An 18,771-nucleotide genomic window follows, 5' to 3' on the forward strand; every position below is an offset into this window, starting at 1 on the left:
CCTCCCCTCGTAGTTGAGGGATAAATTTTTGTCTTCTCGTCTTTCAAGTTCTTCATAGTGTCCAGCAGATATAAGGTCCCCGGCAACGACGCCAGAAAAACGTCTTGATAACCCACAAGTATAGGGGATCGCAACAGTTTTCGAGGGTAGAGTATTCAACCCAAATTTATTGATTCGACACAAGGGGAGCCAAAGAATATTCTCAAGTATTAGCAGCTGAGTTGTCAATTCAACCACACCTATAAACTTAGTATCTGCAGCAAAGTGTTTAGTAGCAAAGTAATATGATAGCGGTGGTAACGGTAGCAAAAGTAAAGGAAGCAAAAGTAATATTTTTGGTATTATGTAGTGATTGTAACAGTAGCAACAGGAAAGTAAATAAGCGTAAACCAGTACATGGAAAGCTCGCATGCATCGGATCGGTGATGGATAATTATGTTGGATGCAGTTCATCATGTAACAGTGATAACCTAGGGTGACACAGAACTAGCTCCAATTCATCAATGTAATGTAGGCATGTATTCCGAATATAGTCATACGTGCTTATGGAAAAGAACTTGCATGACATCTTTTGTCCTACCCTCCCGTGGCAGCGGGGTCCAAATGGAAACTAAGGGATATTAAGGCATCCTTTTAATAGAGAACCGGAACAAAGCATTAGCACATAGTGAATACATGAACTCCTCAAACTATGGTCATCACCGGGAGTGGTCCCGATTATTGTCACCTCGGGGTTGCCGGATCATAACACATAGTAGGTGACTATAGACTTGCAAGATAGGATCAAGAACTCACATATATTCATGGAAACATAATAGGTTCAGATCTAAAATCATGGCACTCGGGCCCTAGTGACAAGCATTAAGCATAGCAAAGTCATAGCAACATCAATCTCAGAACATAGTGGATACTAGGGATCAAACCCTAACAAAACTGACTCGATTACATGATAAATCTCATCCAACCCATCACCGTCCAGCAAGCCTACGATGGAATTACTCACGCACGGCGGTGAGCATCATGAAATTGGTGATGGAGGATGGTTGATGATGACAACATGATGATTTCTTCTCCTCTATTGTTTTCTCCCCGAAAGCAAATATATAGAGTTGGAGTTGGCGTCGGAAAGTCTCCAGGGGGCCCACGAGGTAGGGAGGCACGCCCCCACCCTCGTGGACAGGGTGTGGGCCCCCTGGTCTTCATCTTTGGCGAGGATTTTTTATTATTTATTATAAGATATTCCGTGGAGTTTCAGGTCATTCCGAGAACTTTTGTTTTCTGCACATAAAACAACATCATGGCAATTCTGCTGAAAACAGCGTCAGCCCGAGTTAGTTCCATTCAAATCATGCAAGTTAGAGTCCAAAACAAGGGCAAAAGTGTATGGAAAAGTAGATACGACGGAGACGTATCAACCTTCCCCGAGCTCGCTGACGCCTCCGCCGGATCCTCTGTGAGCCCCTCCGTCGAACCCCCGTTCTCCCCTGCTCTTCCGACGCCCCTAGCCGTAGTTCCACCGGAGCCGAACTCCGGCCGCCGCTGCGAGCCTCGCTCCAGCGATCTCCGGCGTCCCTGCCGCCTCCCACCTGCCCCACTGGGTGCGGGAGAGCCCGGGCTACGCCCCGGTGCCCTTAGCCGCCGCCCCCGTGGCCTGTAACACGGACACCACCGTGTCCCGTGGTCGCCGGCGACGACCTCGCCGGCTTGACAGGTGGACCCCGCCGGCCAGGTGATTAGCCTAAGCTAATCACCAGTTAACTAAACCTGTGACACTGACAGTGGGCCCCAGCGCCCTAATCCTCTAATTAAGATAAAACTAACCCTGTTAGTTAATTGTGACACTGACGTGTGGACCCCACACGTCAGGTTTGTCCCGGTCAGCGCCGTTGACCTGCTGACGCAGGCATGACACAATGCTGACGCAGTTATTCTTTACTGGTTTTAAAACAAATCAGGAAATTCTAGAAATTGTTATAAACTTCAAAATTTCATAGAAATTCAACCGTAGCTAAGATTGAAATAAGTTATATATGAAAAATTATCAGAAAAATTCAATCTATCCATTTGTACCAGTTTCATGCATGAGAAACCAACTTATACATGCTGTATATGAGAAAACACATTTATGGCATTTTAAGAGCCTTAAATTAGAGTTGCATTTGAACCTTTGGTTCAAATGGACCTCTTCCAAGTTGAATGCTAAATGCATTAGCTCAAAACACATCACATATTCATGCCATATTCATGCATCATATTGTTGCATATGCTTGTGTTTGATTGTCGACACCGTTCCTTCTCGATAGGTCCTGCTCCGGAGAGTGTTCCAGAGTACCTGTCCAAGGAGCAGTGCCCCCCTGTTGATCTACCAGGCAAGAAAACCCCCCCTGTTCATTCCGATACAATCCCACTCTCCCGCTCGTGCTCTTTGTTATTGCATTAGGACAACAATGATTCAACTGCTACTTTATGCTGCGGTAGTTGAACCCATTCCTCTGCATGACCTGTCATTGCCACAGTAAATAGTTGAAACCCACTAGCATGTGTAGGAGTTGATTGAGCCATGTTGTGTTCCTACCATGCCATGCCTGCTATTGCTTAGAGTTGTGTCAGGTCTGATTCATTGGGAATGGATGGAGTGTTATGATATGTTCTGATGCCGAGAGTTAAGTGTGTGAACAGGATTTGGTAAAGGTAGCGGTGAGAGGCCATGTAGGAGTACATGGTGGGTTGTCTCACTGGAACCGTCCTTAAGCATTGAGTTCTGTGTATGTTGTCCAATGACTAGCTACTACCACACATTGGGTTCCGGTAACTCGACCCCTCTCGACTTATTAACCAACTTGATCTTTGCCCAGGAGTTGCAACTAGTTTCTAGTGTTTGTAGGTAGTGCTATTTTTCTACCGAGTGGCACCCGACAGGGTGGGCTTGGGACAGACTAGGCACAGGTGGCACGGTGTACCAAGTGGCACCCGGATGGTGGGCTTGGGAACCCTGCTCACATCATTTGGGGCCGTGAGAGACACCCCGGCCGGATCTCCTTGCGGATGGAACCCGAATAGGCGATAAACCTAGACTAGAGTCTTGCATGGTTAGTCAGGTCGTGGCCGACACCCTCGCCGGGCTTCCGCTTGAAGGTTGCCGAGATACATGACATATACATGGCGGTAAGTGGCGAGAACGTGTGTGAAGAAGTACACCCCTCCAGGGTTATCGTGATCTATTCGAATAGCCGTGTCCTCGGTTATGGACTTCTTGGATGCTTACGTGGTTCATAGACAACTTAAAGTGGATACTCTAAAATGCTCAAGACAAGTGTGAGTGCTATGGATGGCCTTCTCGTAGGGAGACGGGAATGAATCCATAGTGGTGTATCGATGTGGTGAATAGTGGACTCGTGTGCGCTTTCTCACCTCAAAGAAGTTTCTCGTAGTCGTAGAACAGGATAGCCACTGAGTCAAAGCTGGCTTGCTGCAACTAAACCCCACATTACCTTCTTGATACAAATGCATGTATGATAGGATCTGATGTAAGTCTTGTTGAGTACCTTTGTACTCACGTTTGCTTTATTTATGTTTTGCAGATGAGACATCTGTCTCACTAGTAGTTTCGCTTGGACTTCGACGAGTAGCTTGTTACCTCAGCTACGATCTTGTACCCTTGGGAGGGTCTTGTAGATAGTCAGGCTTCTCAGCCTTTTTCTTTTGTAGTTGTCTGTACTCAGACATGTAATGCTTTCGTTGCTTGTATGCTCTGAATGATGGGTCATGAGACCCTTGTTTGTATTAAATGCTATGTGGCTCTTCTGGTCCTTTATCTATATGAGTTTGCATTATGTTGTGATGCCATGTTGTACAACACATACTTGCATGTTGTGCGTACATGTAACGTGTATTGCTATGTGTGGGATCCGACAACCTAGTTGTCTATCCTTGGTAGCCTCTCTTATGGGGAAATGTTGTCTAGTGCTTCCACCGAGCCATGGTAGTCCGCTACAACCCAGTTTACCGGAGTCCTGCTAGCCCAGCACTACTGCTCCGGAACACTTAGACTGGCCGACATGTGATTCAATTCGTTCCTGTGTCTGTCCCTTCGGGGAAATGTCACGCGGTGACATCCGGAGTCCTACCTAGCCTACTACAGCCTGGGTTCCCGGAGTCCTGTTAGCCCAGTTGCTACAGCCCGGATTCACACGCTGCTGACCGACATGCTCGATGTTATTTCATGTATGCCTGTCCCCGTAAGTTAGTGCCACTTTGGGTTCACGACTAGTCATGTCGGCCCGGGTTCTCTGTCATATGGATGCTAGCGACACTATCATATACGTGAGCCAAAAGGCGCAAACGGTCCCGGGCCATGGTAAGGCGATACCTGTGGGAATACCGTGCGTGAGGCCGCAAAGTGATATGAGGTGTTACATGCTAGATCGGTGTGACTTAGAATCGGGGTCCCGACAGATAAGGCACATCAGAAGTGACAATGGAACTGAGTTCAAGAATACTGGTCTTGATGACTATCTTGATGAACTTGGTATTACTTATGAGTTATCTTCTCCTTATACTCCTCAACAGAATGGCGTCGTGGAGCGCAAGAACATGACTCTTGTTGAGATGGCTCACACTATGCTTGATGAATACAAGACGCCTCGTCATTTCTGGATTGAGGCAATTGATACTGCATGCCACATCATACAAATTCTTCAAGAAGACTGCATACGAACTCCTCACTGACAAGAAACCCAATGTGAGTTATTTCAAAGTCTTCGGTGCTAAATGTTGGATTAGAGATCCTCATGACAATTCTAAATTTTCACCAAAAGCACATGAAGGTTTTATGCTTGGTTACGGAAAGGACTCGCACACCTACAGAGTCTTCAACAACGTTCACCACAAAGTTGTTGAAACTGTAGATGTGCGGTTCGATGAGACTAATGGCTCGCAAAGAGAGCACCTACCTCCTGTGCTAGATGAAAAGTCACCCGAGGAATCCATCAAGTTTAAAGCTACTGCGGATGTCATTCCTACCGAAGAATCTGCTGAAGAAGTCATTCCAGAACGTGAAGAACATCATCCTGATGCACCTAAGGAAAATGGTGCTGAAGAAAATGCTGACCCAATTCCTTGACGACAACCTGCTCATCCTCGCATTGCAAATGAAGTGCATATTGAGAAAATCGTCAGCTACATCAACGCACCAGGTCCTCTCACACGCTCAAAAGCTTCACATTTGTCTAAGTTTTGTGGGCACTTTGCTTTTGTCTCTATCACAGAGCCCACTAAGGTAGATGAAGCATTTCTGGAGCCTGCATGGATTCAAGCTATGCAATAGGAATTACATCAATTCGAGATCAACAACGTCTAGGAACTGGTCAAACGTCCAGATCCTTCAAGCACAATATCATTGGCACAAAGTGGATCTACCACAACAAGCAAGATGAAAATGGCCTTGTGGTGAGGAATAAGGCACGGCTGGCAGCTCAAGGCTACACACAGGTTGAAGGAATTATTTTGATGAAACTTTTGCACCTGTTGCTAGACTTGAGGCTATTCACATATTACATGCTTATGCTAACCATCATAATATCATCTTATATCAAATGTACGTGAAAAGTGCATTCCTCAATGGTAATCTTGAGGAGGAAGTATATGTTGCTCAACCCCCAGGTTTTGAAGATCCAAAGCATCCTGACAAAGTCTTCAGACTTAATAAGGCCCTCTATGGCCTCAAGCAGGCCCCTCGGGCGTGGTATGATGCTTTGAAGGAATTCCTCATGAAGAAAGGCTTCAAACCTGGTTCACTTGACCCAACTCTTTTCACCAAAACCTATGATGATGAATTATTCGTGTGCCAGATATATGTTGATGATATTATCTTTCGTTGTATTGACCAACATTGCAGTGATGAATTTGCCTATATGATGAGTGAAGAATATCAAATGTCTATGATGGGAGAATTGAAATTCTTCTTAGGTCTTCAAATTTGTCAACAGTTCAATGGCATATTCATATCTCAGGAGAAATACCCCAAGGATGTATTGATAAAATTCGGCATGCAAGATTGCAAAGGTGTCAAAATCCCTATGCCCACAAATGGCCATCTATGCACTGATGAAAATGGTATTGACTTCGATCAAAAGGTATACCGCTCCATGATTGGCTCTTTATTGTATTTATGTGCATCTAGGCCAGATATTATGCTTAATGTTTGCATGTGTGCCCGATTTCAAGCTACATCGAAGGAATCACACCATAAGGCTATGAAGCATATTCTTCGATATCTAGCTCACACACCAACACTTGGATTATGGTATCCCAAGGGCTCGGCTTTTGATCTCATTGGATATTCAGACTCTGACTATGCTGGTGATCATGTGGACCGCAAGTCAACATCAGCCACATGCCATTTCCTCGGACGACCCTTGGTCTGTTGGTCCTCGAACAAACAGAACTGCGTATCACTGTCTACTGCTGAAGCTGAGTACATTGCTGCTGGTTCTTGCTGTGCTCAATTGCTATGGATGAAGCAAACCCTCAAGGACTACGGCGTCAACATGAAGAATGTGCCACTCTATTGTGACAATGAGAGTGCCATCAAGATTGCTCATAACCCAGTTCAGCACTCGAAGACAAAGCACATACAGATTCGTCATCATTTTCTTCGTGATCATGTGTTGAAGGGCGACATCTCTATTGAGCATGTGAAGACTGAAGAACAGCTAGCCGATATCTTCACAAAGCCCTTGGATGAGAAGAGATTTAGCAAGTTGCGGTGTGAGCTAAATATCCTAGAATCTTCGAATGTCCTTTGAAAAGGACACACATCCTAACACTTATGCAAAATTGATGACTTAGATGTGCAACACATGAAGAAACGTTTTTCTTCAATCAATGAAGACTAACACTCTAAGTGTGAAGAAATTAACGAAGAATTTGATTCTCAGAACCCTACGACAATTGTACGCGATGTCTGAAATCATCATTCTTATACGGTGGGTCACGCCACCAACAAAAGTTGAAAATATTCAATTTGAGGTTTTTTTCTTTTTGAAATTCCTCAGTTGTTCAATTTCTTCAACTTTGCATTATCTTCACTGATTCCGTTGTTTTTCTTCATTGGCTATATATATATATATATGAGTTTATGTCCTCCACAACATTCACTTATTGCTATTTCTTCAAGTTGTTTTTTGCTAAGTGAATGTGATCGGACCCTTCCCCCTCTATGCTAAACTCAACCCAGTCTATTCCAAATTCCTCATATGCGTTCTATTTGAAACTTGTTCAAAATCTTCACTGTGTCCTTGTCTGCTGAAGAATTTGCGAACGAAACATTAAATTATCTTATCTGAATTTTCAGCGTTTGCCGCTCAAACCGTTCCACATTCCATGATGGATTTATCTATTCACCCACGATCTCGCACGATCGCCACCTCTCAGTACGTGGGTGACACATGTCACACGTATGAGAAGGGTCAGGGGCACGTTCGTCCAATTTCCTCGGGCGAGCAGTTTTTCACCTTGGCTATAAATACCCCACCCTTCCTCACTTCGTTTTTACTCCGCTCGACCTCTCTCCTCGCTCGAGATCTCAAAACCTAGCGCCGCCGCTACTTCCATCGTCGCCGGTGAGGAAGAGCTTCACTGCCTCGACCTCGTCACCGTCGTACTCGTACCGACCGTGGATTTCTTCACTCCGCTGCCGCCGTAGCTGTCTTCCTCTGCCAAGTGAGGGCGTGGAAGATCTGAACTGACGAACGTCTAAATCTACACTTCACAGTTCGTCGTGTTCTTCATCAAGGGTAATTAAAAGTTGCTTTTACTGCCCTTGTTGATTCTGATGTTGTCTACAAAATCTTCAAAAGGTCTTTATTCTTCAAATCTTCACACATTAAACACCTCACATAACATCTGTTCTTGATCTGTTTCCCTAAGCAACATTTTTCTTCAAGATTCCTCAATTGTGTGGATTTTCAATTTGTACAACTCTAGAACCTAAGTCAAAGAATGCTTAGTGAAATTCCTTAAGGCTCATCTGGTCAAATTCCTCAAACTTGTTCTTTTTGCAAAATCTTCTGAGAACGCATATGACCTCTCCAAATTCTTCGCAACTATATTCTGTTCACAGGTACTCATGTCCGCTGCTGAATCACTAGATTCTCATCAACTTAACTCATTTGCAGCATTCCTTGAAGAAAAGTTTCACACCTCATCTGAGAACTCAATTGTTTAGATTCCTCAGCTAAAGAAAATGGCTGACGGTAAGAAACCTCAGAAGGGAGGAAAGAGACCAGAAGCAAACACTACTTTCGAGATTCCTGATGACATCTATGATGAATATTGCACTCCTGATGAGGCCAAGTATGGCAAGGAGAACAAAAATCAACACAAGGTGCGCATCCAAAGGATAGAGAGGAGATGGGCACGAGAATGGAGGGAGTATAGATATGTGACTCCAAAGTACATGAAGAAATTTGTAGTACACCCTCCATGCCCAAGACCTCCATTGGCACTTGGCCAAGAAGCTAATCCCTCTAGCATCAGAAGAGGTGAAGAATTTCCAAAGGAATGGGCCAAGCGTCAAGCCAAGCTGGCCAAAATGGCAAAAGAAGCAGTGAAGAAATTCAATGAAGATTCTGCTGCTGCTGCTGTTGAGGCCTCTGCTAGCAAGCCTAAGAAGGCTATGCCCAAGAAGCCCGCATACAAGCCCAAGGCTTCTGCACAAATGTCCTCACAGCCAAGCTCATCTGCAATGCCCTCACGGCCCAGCTCCGCAAAGCCCTCACGACAAATTCCCCGAGCTGCACCAGCTCCTCCAAAGTCCTCATCCCCTCCTTCCAAATCCTCAGCACCTGTGCATATCGCCTCGTCCCAAAGGACAACATGCATCTCTATTGCCTCTGGAGCCTCTGCAAGTTCTTTGGCTCCTCCGCATTCCTCAACTGGCCCCACTCAGTTGAAGACTAAGGCCACTGCTGGATGAGGTTCTCGACCAAGTCCTCACAAGAAGCAGGTCGCCTTCCAAGTGTCGTCTGATGATGATGAAGCTGATGATGAGGAACTCGCCGAAATCATTAGAGACAGACAACACAGGGCCGCTAGAGCCAAAGGCTCAAATGTACCTCTGCTTTTGGATCCAAAGCTGATCCTTGAGTACATTAATCTCTGGCACAAGGACCCCAACATTCCTATGCCCAACTTCAATCTTACTCCTGGTCAAAGTCACGTGCTTTCCACCTTCATAGGCGAAGAAAAATGGAAATTCGAGAAGGCCAGGCAGTTGAAGAAAGCGTAGTACAAGAAGGAGCGCCTTCTAAAGAAGAACATTGTGAAAATGAACACTGATGAACTTATTGCTGCTCAAACTGAGATAAAAAACCTCAGTGATGAATTTGACACCTACCGTGCAGACTGGTTTGGAGCCAAAGTCAGATTTGTCAAATTGGAGAAAGGATTTTCTTCAAATGTCGCTCCAGCACACCTTGAAATTCCTTAGGCTGAAGCATCTGCCCAGCCGACTGAAGAACATGCCAACACCGCTGATGAAAATCAGGCTGCTGATGAAACTGCTAGTACCAGGGCTGATGACTGCATTCCAGCCACTGATGAAACTGCCAGGGCAACCTCTAGTGTTGCGCCTGGAGAAATGGTCAGGCCAGCTGAAGCTTCAACCGTTGTGCCTGAAGAAATTGATCATGCCAGGGCAACTGCATTAGTTGTGCCTGAAGAAAATGAACCAATTTCCTCTGCTCCTCCTGCACCTACACCATGTCCAGTTCTTCCTTCTGCATCAGAAGCTAAGAAGACCAAGGCTGTGGAGCACGCATCAATGAAGAAAAGGAAAGCATCAACTTCATCAGAATCTTCAGCTCCGAAGAAGATGAAGAAATTGACAAGCTCTTTTGAGAATCCAATTGATGATGTTCCAGTCTCATGCATGCCATCAAAGGAACTCGTTCCCTTTGGTGAAGACCATGTGATCCCAAGCAGATCCGATGAAGATGTTCCTTCCGTTGCTTCTTCAGAGAAGTTGGACGAAGAAATTGAAGTGGATACAATCCCTTCAACCCCAGTTGTCTCATCGCCCATGCCTCAGTTCACAGCTGAAGAGGCAGGCGTTGAAGAACTAAGTGAAGAAGATGAGAATGTGGACATTGGGAGCACAACACCAGTGGTGAATGATGACTTTTGGGAAAGTCAGCACCCCAATTCTCCTTTGTTCACTCCTCTGCAACAAATTCCTCAGTCTCAAGTGCATACTGAAGTTCAAGTGGGCTCCGAAGAACCTCACACCACTCCGTCTATTTATGAAGAAATTCCAGCCACTAGTGCTGATGAACAAGCTGCTGAAGAATTGAAGAACCAGGCTGCAACTGAAGAAGAAACTGAAATTCCTCAGCTTGTGGTTCCTGAGATTATGATTCCCGAGGTGGTGATGCAATTGAATGACACTCCTCAGCCCAAGCCAAAGGATCCTTTCTCCAAAAAGAAAAACTTCAAGGCCGATGACTTCTTTCATGAGCAAGTGTTCTTCACGGATTACAACCCATATGACTCTACTCGTCTTAGAAGGAAGCGTTTCTGGACTGCCAGCCAAGTCAATTTCTATTCTTGACTACTTTTCAACAAGGACAAAGTCTTCGACCATGAGCATATTCCTCACATGGACATGGGATCATTGCCTTGCTTCGCGCCAGTCCTCAGTGTTCTTCATGACGCTGGACTGCTCAACTTCTGCACTAATATTTTTGATTGGAATGAAGAGCTAATTCTTCAGTTCTATGCAACGATGCACATCACAGGAAATGCTGATGATGTGAACTCTTGGGTATTGGATTAGATGACAGAGAATACTCACTTCAAAGCACCAGCCTCTGAATTGCTTCATGCCCTGCCTGTCAGTCCTCCCCTTGACGGTGCTTGTTGTATATACCATGAACCTGAGCTTACAGATCACTACATGCAAGTGTTGATGAAGCCGCTAAAGCCCGTTCAAGCCCCAAGGACCAAATTCCCCGTGAAGGAATTGCTGTATGTGCCTGGACTGTCTATCGCATTCTGACGAAGACTTTGAGTCCAATCAAAGGCCACGACTCGAATGAAGATGTCGTTGGCATCATGAAGAATCTGCCTTTCAACATCATTCATGGCGTTCCTGTCAACTACCATGATTTCGTCATGAGGACTCTGGCAAATGTTGCATTATCTCCATTTGAGTTGAAGCCTTACTCTCCCTGGATTATGAGATTCCTCAGAACAAGGTCTTAACTCAACTACAAGGCTAACTTTCAGAATCATCTCAGCTACTTGCCCCCCATTGAAGTCCTCAAACGGACATTTTCCTCAGTTGATGAAAAGGGCAAGGCCACTACTGTTATTGATGAAGGCATTCGTCCATTGGATGGTCAGTTTCGCAAAGCTGCATCTTACTCCACCAATGATGACTCTGCCACTCATGACTCTGCCGCGAATGCTTCAAAGCAAAATCCTCAAGGCACAGCTCCAAGGGTGATGACTGATCGTGAGCTTCTCCTCATTCTTCACCAGAAGGTCGATTGCAACCACAAATGGATTAAGCGTCAGTTTGGTTCAATTCTTCACAACATGACTGCTACACACAATGCAGTGAAGAAAAACCATTACTACCTCCATGAAGTCTTCGGTCACACCTGGGTTGTTCTGTCACATCTTTATCGTGAAGAAGATCTGAAGCAAATGGGTCTCAAGCAGGACTTTGACTGGTCTCAACCACCAGCGAAGAAATTCAAGATGGTCAAAGTTCCCTCCTTGGTGGCCAGCTCATATTCTTCATCGCGTGACACGGATGAACATGAAAATTTGGACGACACTACCGCAGGCCCTACTTCAACAACTGACACCAGCAACGCTGGCGCTCCTCCATCATCGTGATATTCTTCAGGGGCGTTAGTCCTCATTTTTCGATCCTTTTGGTCATTCGATGACAAAGGGGGAGAAATTTGAGTTAGTCTTCAAGCGGGTCTCTATATATGAGCGTTTTTTTTGCTAAGTTACAACTCTCATTCTTTTGAAGACTTTGCTAGATCAAGTTGTAAACTTAAACCCGATGGTGGTCTGATACTTTTGCTATGTTCTTCTGCATGCTTATTCCTCATATATGTTAATGCACGCATGCTGAATTACATCAGTCACCATATTTCATCATGCATTTCAAATTCTTCATATTATATGTTAAATGCGTGTATGAATTACAAGATATAGGGGGAGATCTCCATGATTCTCCTCTTCAAGTGTGCATTGCTTCAAAAGCAAATTCCTCACTATGCACATCTTCAGGGGGAGTTCTTCTATATCTTGCAATCAAATTCCTCAACATCTGTATTTACACTTCATATGTTTTATCCCCGTTGAAAACTTAACCTATATTGTCACCAATCACCAAAAGGGGGGAGATTGTAAGTGCATCTAGTGCCCCTTGTCGGTGTCAAAACTGGCGGATATCGGGTAGGGGGTCCCAAACTGTGCATCTAGGATCGATGGTAATAGGAGACGGGGGACACAATGTTTACCCAGGTTCGGGCCCTCTCTATGGAGGTAATACCCTACTTCCTGCTTGATTGATCTTGATGAATATGAGTATTACAAGAGTTGATCTACCATGGGATCATAATGGCTAAACCCTAGAAGTCTAGCCTATGAGTATATGGTAATGAATCTCTCCTATCGGGACTATGCTCTCCGGTTCATATAGATACTGAAGAGATCTAGGGTTACATGGAGTCGGTTACATAGGAGGAAATATTCATAATCGGTCGCCTAGCTTGCCTTCCACGCCAAGTAGAGTCCAATCCGGACACGGGTATTGTCTTCGACCTTCGTATCTTCACAGCCCATCAGTCCGGCCCAACAGATAACAGGTCGGACGCCCGAGGACCCCTTAGTCCAAGACTCCCTCAATAGCCCCTGAACCTGGCTTCAATGACGAGGAGTCCGGCATGCAGATTGTCTTCGGCATTGCAAGGCGGGTTCCCTTCTTCCCAACTCCTAAGATAGCCGTCGGATATGTTGATCGTATCCGGTCCTGTGTATATAATTACAGAAAATACAATACTCCACGAGTCCAATCTGCTGAAAAATGTTTATGACATTGTATCACGCCTGCCCGGTTATTATTTCCAACCGTTAGCTAGCCCGTCACCCCACGCCTCGGGAGGCGGTTTTATTGCCTTGTCTTGTTAGAGCAGAGATCGTGTCCCCTTATTCACGAGATTTTCAATAATGTAGGAATGGGTAACCCAACCGTCCCCTGGGCACAACTCTTTGAGGATAGGTAAGTTTTAAGACCCGGGAGGGGACGTTCGATATTCAGGGCCTTTATATAGGGACCCAGACGCATCTTTATCTTCTGTGCTTGCTTCTTTCTCAACCCCAGCCTCCTCGAGTTCCAATCACCACCAGCCCCAATCATGTCCGGGTCCAGCCGTTCAGGCTGGTGGGTGGCCTCTTCCGTTATGGAGGAGGACATTACGAAGCTCCACGTAGTGAGGTACCTGACCCCAGAAATCCTTCATCGGCTTCCTGCTGAGGGGCAGATTATTCCCACCCCCAAGTCCGGCGAGAGGGTAGTATTTGTGTCTCACTTCCTCCATGGGTTAGGGTTCGCGCTTAACCCCTTCGTCCGGGGGCTCATGTTCTACTATGGGCTAGATTTTCACGATCTGGCCCCGGACTCTTTTCTCCTCATCTCGACATTCATCGTCACGTGTGAGGCCTTTCTCCGGACTCCTCCGCACTTTGGCTTGTGGCTCAAGACCTTCGATGTGAGACCGCGGGTGATGGAGAAGGAGCAGGCAGAGTGTGGCAGCATTGTAATAAGCAATCTTGCCAGTGTGGTTTGGTTTGAGGGATCCTTTGCTGAGTCTTCTGAATTATGGCAGCGGGGGTGGTTTTATGCTAACAAGCCGCGGGGCTCCAAATGGGTGGCTACGCCTGCGTTCCGACCCGGCCCTCCAACCCATCTTGCTTCATGGATCAACAAGGGATCAGACTGGGGATCCGTTAATGAGGTACAGACTCTGCAAGGCTGCATCCGAAGCCTTACTGAGAAGGGCATCGATCTTGTGAACGTCGTTCAAGTAATGCTGGTCCGCCGGATCCTGCCGTGTCAATGGCAGCCCCTCCGTATGTGGGAGTTCAATCCAGAAGGGCGGCAGACTCTTCAGCACTTCTTCAGCGCTACGCATGAAGGAATGTGGAAATTTTATTTCGGGGAGCGAGAGTAATGGCCGGACACCACCGAAGACGTCGGCCTCGACTGCAATCATCCGGACACTCTGGTAAGTATTCAATCATCATACACCTTTCATCCAAGCATCCCTTAACAAGACACTGAGCAACTCGTCCTTATACATGACTGGATAAAGAAAGCGGTGCTAATCTGGTGTTTGGCGCCCCTTCCCGAAGACCCTGCTTCCGCCCTACTGACGCGGATGTTGACTCCGACACCGTACTTGGTGTCTGCAGAGGGGGGTGAGAGCAGGGAGCCCAAAGGCGATGCCCATCCTGAGGGCGATTTAGGCTCTATGTTCGGGGAAACCGAAACCCTTTTGCCCAGGTGCAAAGGTGTGGAGGGAGGACTTCATGCCAAGAAGAGGGCTGCTTCTGGAGGTCAAGAGGGGAAACCTTCCAAGAAAGGGAAGTTGCCATCGTCGGGCGGCTTGGGCCGAGCAAGCGATGCCGTCGTAGAGCTTGATGATGATGACGACGAACCTCCGTCCAGACCATAAGTGAAGCAGGGCACTTTAACCGTACCTCATTCTTTTCCTTATTACTGAAATAATCCTCCAACATGCGTGCACCCTCGCAGGTTAACACCTGGTGTTTCTCAATCATCCTCCTCCTCGGGAGACCTTCTTCCGGAGATGATGGAGAGTGACATGCCTTCTCCGGCCTCTTCGCCCAACAGGGTGGATAATCTCGAGGTGTTGTTCAAGAGGGCTCCGCCCAACCAGCAGGTAGCGCAGGAAACGAGGAAGGAGGTACCTGAAGATGGTGCCTCTGTCACTCAGGGTTCGGGGATCAAGAATGACAGCCTCAAACTGTCCGGTTTACAGCCAGAGACAATACTGGAGGCGGGTAAGCGAATTCCTTCAAAGGGATGTCGTGCTTCGGCAGCGGTGTCCGAAGACCCAGGAGTGCCGGAGACGCTGACGGACATGCTGCAACGAGCGTCCGTTTTAGAGGAGCACCGTGCCTTAATGAGTATGGTGGTCGAAAAGGTTTTATCTACGAAGAGCGGGTTGAATGAGGCCTTTACGAGCCTTCTGAGGGGTTTTGAGGTTTGTGATGTAATGTTGTCAATTGGATAATATTGACAGAATGCACCTGTTGTATATGAAGTAGCCCCTGAGACTCGGATCGCCTTCCAAAGGAGGCGATCCGAGGATCGGGAAGATATTTTCAGGTGCTAACCTAGGTTTAATTTGGAATGTAGACTGTCTCTCCTCCCACCACTGCCCGAAATTTGGAGGTGACCGGACTGCAGTGAAAGCTGGATATTGTGGAGGATGACATAGCTTTGATCAATAGGCGTCTTGACGACTCGCAAGGTATATATTTCGAGTATTTCTTACACCAATGTGCTTGTAATTTAAGCCTGACTCTAAAAAGAGTTTGGTACGAAATGTGCATCAATGCAGATGGTGCTGCCGCCGTGGAAGCCCTTCGGGCGGAGCTAGCCCAGGCCAAGGAGCAGGCCCGGTTTAGTAATGTGGCTGCCGAAAAGGCATCGACTCAATTGAAGGCAGAACAAGCTGCGCGGTGTCAAGACAAGAGACGATATCCACCATGGCACGCGAGTTAGAAAATGCGGCTAGCCGCTATAAACTTCTTGAGAAGGAAAATGAACCAAAACGGCTGAACTTGACAAGGCCATATGAGATGCGAGAGAAGCACGGTCTGAATCTAGAGCAGCCCGTGAGGAGATCCGGCAAGCTGGGGAAATTGTGACTGGCAAGCCCTTTTTGCTACAGGCTAGGTCGGCGATCCGATCTATGCTCAGCTTAACCAAGTATGGAGTTCTCCAGACAATTTTTTAGATTTGTCGAAGAGTTCTTCCGATGCGGCGCAGTTTTATCAGGTGCAAGAGGGGTATGCAACGGAGAAGCGTTTTTGGTCACAATTTGGCGCATCGAAGCGCCCTCTGTTGCTTAATGAACAGATGTCCTAGTGGGCCGAGCTGCATAGGATATCCGGCGCAGCCATGAAGGACGTCATAGTCCGGTTGTAGCCGACTGAACCTGTTCCGAGTAGTTACTTCGGCCTGGTGCAGCGGCTTGCTGTCGCGGTGCCATGTATCGATGCTATGAAGCGGTCGGCGTGCATTGAAGGTGCACGAATGGCCTTCGCCCGTGTCAAGACATTCTAGGGGAAGATGAAGGCCACCGACGTTGCGATGAAGAGTCCACCCAAAGGCAAGGACCGTCCGAAACCGGAGCATTATTTTGAGGACGTTCTGGAGGCCGCCCGCTTGATAGAGGGTCAATTCTCGAAAAACATAATGTTTGAGTGATGTGTACAAGGGTTGGAATAGACAACTTTATAGTTAATCTAGTTTTATGTTTTGCTCGAGAGCTTGTATTCCTCCTGTACGACCGTTTTAATATAAATTGAAAGTTTTCCAGTTGTCGGCTTCAGCTCCCTCATAGGAAATACGGGGGTGTTCAGAAAGGCATTGAATCACTCTTTATCCAACGTCTTGGTCCACAAAGGAGGTGATAATGCAGCAAACCAGGCAATCGGACTATAGGGCATTAACACTTTCACTTAGCCATAGGAGTTTTATGGTGGGGCTACGACATAGCCCCTGGTATGTCTGCGGCGTATCCTAATATTGTGCCTTACATGATTTGATTTGAAAAAGATGCTTTGTATAACACGGAGAACCGCTAAGGATTCAAATAAGTCGTCAAGTGGTTGACCAGCTCTCGGCGCATCATGACAGTCAGTTTTCGGCTTTCTCTACTGAGGCGCTCATCCGGTCAAAGCCAGGGCACAGTTGCAGTAGTTCTCCCTTTACTACCCTAGCCGATAGAGCGGAACATAGGGTAGCAAGCACAGGAGCCGGGCAACCCAACTATTGACCAAAGACAATGATTCGAAGCTGATGCATATAAGGCTAAACTTGTGACGCCGAAGTGCGCTATAGAGTTGTTTGGACTTTTACTGGTGACTCATTTGTTCCCATACCAAGCCCCTGGCAAGTTATGCCGAGGTGCGTCTTGTAACACAGCGATGCGGCCGTACTCATTGTATGAAGAGTATTTAAGTTTTGCTCGGAGAAAGTTTACTGGGAGTGGAGCAATATGCCAGTGATAAATTCATATATATATATAAAGAAGAACCACAACCCGGCTATTTGACATGCTTGGGGTCGGGAACGGAGGAAAAGGGCATAGTACAGGCTCAAAATGACGATGCCGTCTACAAAAAGCTATTTTGGACCTCCTGTTGCACGTCTGCGCCGCCCGTCCTCTGGGAGGGGAGTTCTTAACGAAAGTAGCCCCTGAGGTGAGTGCACGGGTCCGAACTCCGATAGAGTCTGACTAGATGTTGTCCTGATGGTCACCTGCTTTTAAGAGATAATAAAGAAAAATATGTAAAATAGATAAAAAACATTATGGGAATGTTTCCAGGGTTGCCCATATTGTGCTTCCGCCAGTGCCCATGGTATCTTGAGCGCATAGTGATGCATGTGTGGTGTGAATCTTACCGGTATAGCTGGTGGGTGGCGGAAGCCGAACTGCTACTTCCGTTCCGGGAGTGGTCGAACTTCGGAGGGAAACTATTTCTGGCCCCTGGTGTTTGGCTGGCGAGCTGTTCTGTTGTCTTTATCGCATGGTGGCCTCCTCCCATTGTGTTCGGCATTAAGCTTGCCTGCCTGCTTAAAGACCCAGCAGTTTCTGTTGGTGTGATTAGCTGGCTTATCAAGGTGGCCGTGAATTTGACAAGGTCGGTCTAATATCCTGTCGAGGGTGGATGGTCCATCCTGGTTTGCCTTAAATGGATTCTTCCATTGACCGGTTTTCGTATTGTGAAATCCGGCGTTGACCGCTGTGTCGCGTAATCTTTCACTATTGCTGCAACTGTTATGTTCGTTTAGTCGTGGCTTGCCGTTGCCGTCTCGGATTTCAGAAGTGCCCGGGTCGTTGGTGTTGTTGCTTTTACGAGCGAGCCAGTTGTCTTCTCCCACACAAAAGCGAGTCATTAGAGCGGTAAGGGCTGTCATGGATTTAGGTCCTTCCTGGCCGAGGTGACGTGCTAGCCATTCGTCCCAGACACTATATTTGAAGGCCGCAAGGGCTTCCGCATCCGGACAGTCGACAATTTGGTTCTTTTTGACTAAGAACCTAGTCTAGAGTTCCCTGGCTGACTCGCCGGGCTGTTGGACAATATGACTTAAGTCATCGGCATCTGATGGCCGGACATATGTTCCTTGGAAGTTGTCACGAAAGGCGTCTTCCAAATCTTCCTAGCTGCCAACAGAATTTTCTGGCAAGCTGTTTAGCCAGTACTGCGCTGGCCCCTTAAGCTTGAGAGGTAGGTATTTAATGGCATGAAGGTCGTCTCCGTGAGCAAGGTGGATATGGAGGAGGTAGTCCTCAATCCATACTGCGGGATCTGCTGTTCCATCGTATGATGTGATGTTGATGGGTTTAAACCCGTCTGGAAATTCGTGCTCCATTACCTCGTTGGTGAAGCAAAGAGGGTGTGCGGCTCCTCTATGTTGGGCCACACTGT

Source organism: Triticum dicoccoides, chromosome 6A (genome assembly GCF_002162155.2).
Source record: "Triticum dicoccoides isolate Atlit2015 ecotype Zavitan chromosome 6A, WEW_v2.0, whole genome shotgun sequence".
NCBI classification, from domain to species: domain Eukaryota; kingdom Viridiplantae; phylum Streptophyta; class Magnoliopsida; order Poales; family Poaceae; genus Triticum; species Triticum dicoccoides.